We start from the raw sequence: 8414 nt of genomic DNA on the forward strand, positions 1-8414 counted from the left end.
CGTCCTATCAAACAAATACACAACCAATTGAATCAAAAAGTCTAACTTTAATAAGAATCGTTCTTTAATCCAAACATCAAATCATCATAAATAAAACGAATAACTGTTAAGTAGCATCCAAAACATAGGTTTATAAGTCTAGACAAACATTATATAACTAGCCAATAACCATGGCAACAAAAGAAATCAAATTAATAAATAATTGAGAAAACATTGTTGGATAAGTAAGAATCAACCTAGCACAATGAATCTTGATTATCGCTTGAATTGATCCTTGATAGCGGAATGATTGGAGCGTTAGAATAGGCTTGGAATTCCCCAAAAGTACCCAAAAATTGCCCCAAGTGCTCAGAAAATCGGCTGGCAAAAGTTATTAAAAGTTAGGGTTGTATTTCCCTATTTATACCCTCAAAAACTGACACAGGTACAACCCGCGCCGCGGCTTAAAACTAGCCAGAACTCCACCCCTTAGCAATATGCTCGACCTTCAGTTTCAGTTATATCCCGCGCCGCAGACTCCCCAGCCGCGCCGCGGCTTAATACAGGAATAGAAGTTTCTTCGTTTTGCTTCATAAAAATGCCTAAAACCTCATCGCTTCATCATATTAAGGCACCTCTGATAAAGTAACATAAAATATACCTCAAAATGATCAAAAAGGCGTATAAACGATCTTCTCGGCTCTCGAATCATAATCTTCCCAAATTATCACGAATAAAGACCAAACCGTATCCGAATGGACTAAAAATGACGGATATTGCCTTGATTAATATATGAGAAATGTGCAATATCAAGATGATTGAAGATAAACAAAATAACAAGATATAAAGCAGGAAATAAAGATTCAAAATAAACAATTATAAATAAAAGCAGTTACATGAATGAATAACTCATATGGGAATCATATTAGACAAGTTTCATAAGTTATATTAACACAGATCAAGATAGCAATCATAGACCAATCATTATCCCTAAGCAGGTTAAGAAAAGTGTTGCATATCATTCAATAGACAGGTTTTAAAGCATATGCTAGACACGTAGTGTGCATGACTAACATCTCAATTCATAGTATTAATTCAATTACATGATACATATTAACCTTATGATGCGGATCAACATGCAAATAGACTGACAAATTATATAAGCTATTAAACATCAAGTAGATCAAGTTAAGTTACTAGCTGAAAGTCAATTATTACATGGTTTTCATGTAATCATTAATTAAACACATCCAAACAGAGGATCTTCGACTAAGCCTAACAATATCAAATTCTATTATATAAGTGTGACTCAAATTTAACAGATTTATCACTATTATGTTGTTTAAATTAATTGCATGCAATTCAATTTAACAAGCTTGATTTACTAGATCTAAGTAAGTAGCATTAATCGAATAATAGATTGTTGGATTAAGTACTAATCAATCCTAAAATCATGTTATCTAATCATTAAACATGGCAAACAAGTATATTAAAGAATAACAGGTTCAAAATAGTTTAATTATCATTACAGAAACTCAGTTTATACAGATCTGGAAAAAAAACAAAAACTGTACGAATTATAGCACGAAGCCGGCAGCTTTGTTCCAGTCAAGCCGGCGGCTTGGACTAGGGAAGCCGGCGGCTTCATCTGATTCCCAGACAAAGTTAGTTTTCGTCCACGTAACCACTATGAATGTTTAGTTCATAGTGGTAGACGAACAGATACAGAAAAAGTAAATAAAACGAGATAAACAAGAGTAAAAAGATAAAGTCATGTACCTTAAAACGGTAGATGAAAAGAAAACTTTATTGATAACTTGATAACTTCGATTACAACTTGAAATAAAACCTTAATCTAAGAGTTTTAGTGATTTAGAGAAAACCCTAAAAGAAAAATGAAAAAGTACATTAAAAACTGAACCAGAAGATCTCAATTTATAGTTTTCAGATTCGGTGGCCAAGCCGGTGGCTTCAGTGGGAAGCCAACGACTTCACATGGCGGTGAATTATTTTGCAAGTTTAGCGTAGTCCGCAAGTAGATAAATGCATAACTGTCTTAGGTCAGGCCGGTGGCTTCAGTACCAAGCCGGTGGCTTCACAGATCCTGCAATTTTTTTGATTTCGTTTCCATTTTTAGCTTTTTCTTGTGCTTTAAGTACACGAAACAGTTTTAAGCCTGCTGCTTCCAATGATTTTGGCAATTTCTGCAGAGTTCTGGAACTTTTTGGAATCTTTTCACCAAGCCGGCGGCTTCAGGATGCCAGACCGGCGGCTTCATCTTGATTTCTGTAGGTTTTACTTGGTTTTGATCCTGTTTGATACATAACTTCAATAAAATCATTAGAATTATCTTTTTCCCCATTTTATTGTGTTTTGGAATTAAAATGACTTTAAAATGCTAAGATAACTCCTTAAAATGTTATCAAAATTCTGTATAATTTAGGAGTTATCAGGCGCGATGACAGGATAAGTACATACTTGACCAACACGAAGAATGTCAGTCGCATATGTGCACACCGGGAGCTTCTTCCCCTTGTATATATTTAATATATGCTCCTCATCAGGTGTCATGCTGGGATTGTCATTCAAGTCCCTGTTAACTCCAGAGTGCCACACTCGGACATTGGCACAAGAATTGGGAATGAAATTATTGTCAACAAAGAAGAAGGAATTCTTCCACTTCTCACGCATACCCGCCTTTGTACGCTGGGCAAACCCCAAGCGCTCTCGAAATCCAAACCAGCCATTGTCATGTACTTGGTAGGAATAGACATTCCTGAATAGGTTCACGGTAGGGACAAAATTTTGCGCCCTACACCACATCTCAAAGAGAGATGGTTTGCAGGCGCTATAGGGGTGGAGCTGCCCAGCACCAATGCAAAAATGATGAAGAACAAATAAGAAGAAGGAGGTGGGTGGATATCGAAGATTGCCGTATTGCATCACCTTCGAGTATATGTCTACCTTTTTGGCAGGGGGTTATGAGCGTGTTGCTCGTCACTAGGTGGAATAGGGTTTAAAGCACGAAGAGGAGGATAAATCCTCATGATCTCCTCTAGATCCTGGAGAGTGATCACAGAAGAGATGTCATCGACATTCTTGCTTTCGGTAGTAGAAGTAGAAGAAGACCTAGTTTTTTCCGTAAAAAAAAGGAAGGTGGGAAAGAAAACCCTAACCTGATGATCGTTCGAGAAGAAAGTGATGAAAGCTGCAAAAAAGCGTCGAGCCGATTGCACAAGGAAGGAAGAAGAAGAAGTTGTGTAGGCGATGAAAAAATATCATAAAGTTAATGGAGTATTTATAGGTAAATTTTTTAAAACGTGGGGATAAGGAAAACGCGTCGCCACCGTACACGTGTCGCAAATCCAACGAAGGGAAAACTGACACGCAACAGTAACCGTACAAGGGTGATGGTTGAGTTGACAGCCTCCATGCGTAACAGACTGACAAGCCGTAAAAACCACCCTAGCATTAAATGAACCTCTGTAATGCGCTGTATGTCATAATTAAAATTATGCAACATGCGCGTTTCCTTGATTTAAATACACTTCTCTGGGCACTGAATGTCATAATTAGAGTTCTACATGACGCGCAATAAATTGTGCGCAATATAGAACTGGGGGGACTTAATGATGCGCGTAGATGCACATCGCCCCATATAATCACGCAAGATCATACCCATATGCTGGCTAACGCGCCATCTAATCATGCTTTGATAATATGCCCACAGACATTGGTCACACAGTTTAAACAAAGTGCCGTGCTTAGGGTACGAATAAGTCCAGAAATTTATGATGGTGACACTAAAGAAGAAAGGGCACCTGTGGCAGCACGACACGATCCTGACATCGCAGGATGGCCAGAAAAGGACATCAGGGTATAAAGGATACAGCACTAAGATAATGGCAGTGCTTTTACAGCTTTTTGGAATAAAAAGACGTAGACAATACAACGTGGCACCAACATATCCTTTTGTCCCCCTACGTGGCACTAAGGGACAAAAGCCCACAAGTATAAATAGAAGTAACTTGGACAAGAAACACACACACCGGAATTATATTCCATTTCACCCACAAGAGCACTCTCAAGTACATCTTCCACTCCAGCTAACCCGCGCAACCGGAATAGCATCCTCAAACACTTAGCGATTTCAGGTAGCGCATACAACGTAAATCCTAACGTGGCCCTTGGGCCATCAACTCTGGTTAGCCCGAATGATGGTGGGTTACGTTTAATCACCCTTTCTGAGATCATCATCTCGTATGAGGGTTATTCACGATACTTCGGACGGGAGAGTTAAACTCAAAAAACCCTTAAACCCCCCTTTACTGTTGATCTCACATGAACCGAACCCCTTGGACAATTTTATGCTTGATCAGTTCTCATCCCCTAAGATAAAGCTCAAATATATTTACTAGCTTTGTGGTATGCAAAAAGAGTTAATCAAATCATGGGGTAACATATTAATTCTATCATTTATGCTTAATATAATACATTTGTCAAGATAAAACTCATTCTAGACTCGTACTTCAGATATAAAATTAAAAAAAAAAAAAAATATTAATCTTATGTTATTTGCTAAAGTAAAAGTCATTAGAAGTTTACTCAAAATCCAAAATCATTCAAAGAAATGTAAAAGGTGAAATTCTTGGTAAAAAGTCCAGAACTCTCAAAACTAACTTTGAGTATAATGTTCGACTACGGTGTGGAAAAGTTTATTGACTTATATTGTATCGTATGGATATAATATTAAGTTTACATAGATAATGTGTAACACAATGGTGTAAGAACTTAATTATCACTTGAAGTCGTCATTGATGAAAATTGCTAGTTAAACGCATATGCATTATCGTGTTAATAAATGTCTAAAATTTGCTTAGACATATTAGGAAGGTCATTAAACCCACACTTCTCAATTAACTAAGTTGGAAAACTTTAAGAAATCTATATGTACTCATTAGTTCTAAACTAGGATTTGAATGGTATCAAACAACATCTTAAAACATGATAGATAAATGATGAGAGAATGGTTAACTAAAGTATTATTTTTCATAGGGTTAGAAAACTATACATCACACAAATTCTTAATTGAAGTCTTTGTCTTGAGTCTTAAACTTACACGCAATGAGATTAAAGTAAGAATGATGAGTGTTCTCAAAGTCTTACTCAACTCACGAATCAAGTGACTCTAAGATAGCACTCTTAAATCAACCTGAACATAATGCTTAAATTTTGACTTGATAAGTGCTAAGGATTTTGATACACCCTAGTATGGAAATTAATACTAGATCATCACTTGAAATTAAAGGTGTGTCTCTAAATAATAATTGTGTTCTAGGATACTCTTTAGAAAGCAAAACTTAATAAATCATAAATAAACATCCAAGAAGTCTTAAGGAATAACTAACTCGTTAAAATATGGAAAGTTGTCTGCCAACTAAGACAAACATGGTCTACCCATGGTTTAATCGTGAGATGAGCCGTGAGTATACGGTAATGAACTGAAGCTCCAAATTTGAGTATGGCAAGACACGCTTAAACCCACGGTCAAAATTGAAATGCCACCATGAGTGTTCTGTTAGAATTTTTTTAATTAATGACGCCTTAGAAGCATTTCTTTTCAAAACCATCTTTATATATCTGGATTATAAGGTATTCTAAGACATTGGGAACTTACACTTTTATATATTATGAATTAGTGATCATAATTACACTTAAGGTTTATCTTTAAGTAAACATTATCTAATCCCATCTTTATAAAATGTCTTAGCCTTTGATTTTAAACATAAGTAATTATCTAGTGTAGCTAAAGCCAATCACTTTTAAAAGGAAAACAAAGATATTAATACTAATCACGCAATCTCAAATAATAAAGGAACCTTAACTAATGTCAACCATGCAAGATATCATCTTATGTGTGATCTTAACATATGAATAAGATCTCAAGCTCTTAATTTCAATTCACGTGGTGCATTCATTTCTACATTTGGGCACAAAATTGTTTAACAATCTTTATTTAATGAAAATTGGACAATAATCAAACGATAATAATTATATTAATTATTGAGAAATGATGTACATAATCTAGTGTCTATGTTTAAGTGAACACACAACAAAAAGAACCAAATGATAAACTAGATGAAAATAATAATCTTGGTTTAATCAACACAGAGGGAATTAATAAACTATTTGCTCTAGTTGTTAGATGAAATGCATCGTTCATATCGATTATAAACGTTTCATATTAATTGGTTTCATTGCGAAGTTTTGACCTCTATAGAGACATTTTTCAAAGACTGCATTCGTTTTTAAAACACCCATAACCTTTATTTTATCGACAAAGGTTTAGAAGACATAACATAGATTATCAAGTAATGATAATCTAAAATATAACGTTTACACACGACCAATACATAATAGTTTACAATAATAATATGTTACATCAAAATAAGTTCTCGAATGCAGTTTTAAACAATATTATACAAGCATGCTGACTCCAAATCTTGTCTTTATTTAGCATGCAACAGCGGAAGCTCTTAATAATCACCTGAGAATAAACATGCTTTAAACGTCAAAAAAAATGTTGGTGAGTTATAGGTTTAACCTATGTCATAAATCGAAATAATAATAGGCCACAAGATTTCAGTTATTTAACCGCACACATATCTCGTGTACAAAACATGCTACACATAACATGTGTATAAAAATCATTCATATGGTGAACACCTGGTAATCGACATTAACAAAATGCATCTAGAATATCCCCATCATTCCAGGACTCTCATCGGATATGATAAATCAAAGTACTAAAGCATCTGTAACCCAGATGGGGCTTGTTGGGCCCGATAGATCTATCTTTAGGATTCGCATCAATTAAGGTGTCTGTTCCCTAATTCTTAGGTTACCAGACTAAAAAGGGTGATATCCGGTATAATAATCCAACCATAGAATGTAATTTCAAGTACTTGTGCCTATTTTGTAAAACATTTATAAAACTGCATGTATTCTCATCTCAAAAATATTAGATATTAAAAGTGGGGCTATAACTCACTTTTACAGATTTTCAATTCGTCAGAAATAAGACTTGGCCACGGGTCGATTCACGAACCTATAACAAATATATAAATATATATCAAGGTATGATAGAAATATATTCACATCATATTTTTATTTACGTGTTGACGAATTAAGTTGTCAAGTTAGCAGTCCAACGTTAGTAGTCCACAATTAGTAGTCCAATGTTAGTAGTACATATATAATTCAAAATATCACCCTGCAATAATCAAAACATAGTGTACACGTATTGTATAAGATTCAATCATGACCCACGATACCGCTATTGTAGTTACACGTATTGTGTATGTGGGTCTTTCGATTTATCCGACGTATTGTGTAACTAATGTTTTAACTAATCAAGATTACATGATATTGTCTCGGACTTATCCGAGACTAGTATATTACATGGAAATATTCATAACATGTTAGAATACATGTATAATACAAGAAAAGTTAGCTAGGATGTGGTTAGTATAGATTTTGTAAAATCATCACGTAGTCATTTTGGTCATTTTTAACCAATATTGTTTTGCTCATAACTTCTTCATTATAAATCCGTTTTGAGTGAATCAAATTGCTATGGTTTCGTAACGAACTGAAATTTGTAAAACTAAACTGAAAAAGTGGTGGTTTATAGTCAGAGTTACAGGTTACATGCCTATTTTTAAAGAGGTAGTCATTTCTGTCGAAGAACGACATCTTGATGACTATTCTGAAAAACATGCTTCTACTTTGAGTTTAACCATGATTTTTGGATATAGTTTCATGTTCATATGAAATATCATTTTCCCAGAAAAAAACAACTTTTAAATCAAAGATTATCATAGTTTTTAATTATCCAACCCAAAACAGTCCTCGGTTTCACTACGACGGCGTATGTCCGGTTTTACGGTGTTCTTCGTGTTTCCAAGTTTTAAATCATTAAGTTAGCATATCATATAGATATAAAACATGTGTTTAGTTGTTTTTAAAAGTTAAGTTAGAAGGATTAACTTTCTTTGCGAACAAGTTAGAATTAACTAAACTATGTTCTAGTGAATACAATTTATATTCTTCGAATAAGATAGTTATATATATATATATATATATATATATATATATATATATATATATATATATATATATATATATATATATATATATATATATATATATATATATATATATATATATATATATATATGAATAGAATGATGTTATTAACATCATCACTACCTCAAGTATAGTAGGTAAACCTGCTGTAAATGATGAGAAATAAATTTGAGCTTCAAAGGATCTTTGATGGCTTGGAAGTTCTTGAAGTAGAATCATGACACTAAAAAAAGTTCAAGTAAGATTACTACTTGAATTAAGATAGTTATAGTTATTGAAATCGAATC

The sequence above is a fragment of the Rutidosis leptorrhynchoides genome, chromosome 2 (genome assembly GCF_046630445.1).
Source record: "Rutidosis leptorrhynchoides isolate AG116_Rl617_1_P2 chromosome 2, CSIRO_AGI_Rlap_v1, whole genome shotgun sequence".
In the NCBI taxonomy this organism is placed as follows: Eukaryota; Viridiplantae; Streptophyta; class Magnoliopsida; order Asterales; family Asteraceae; genus Rutidosis; species Rutidosis leptorrhynchoides.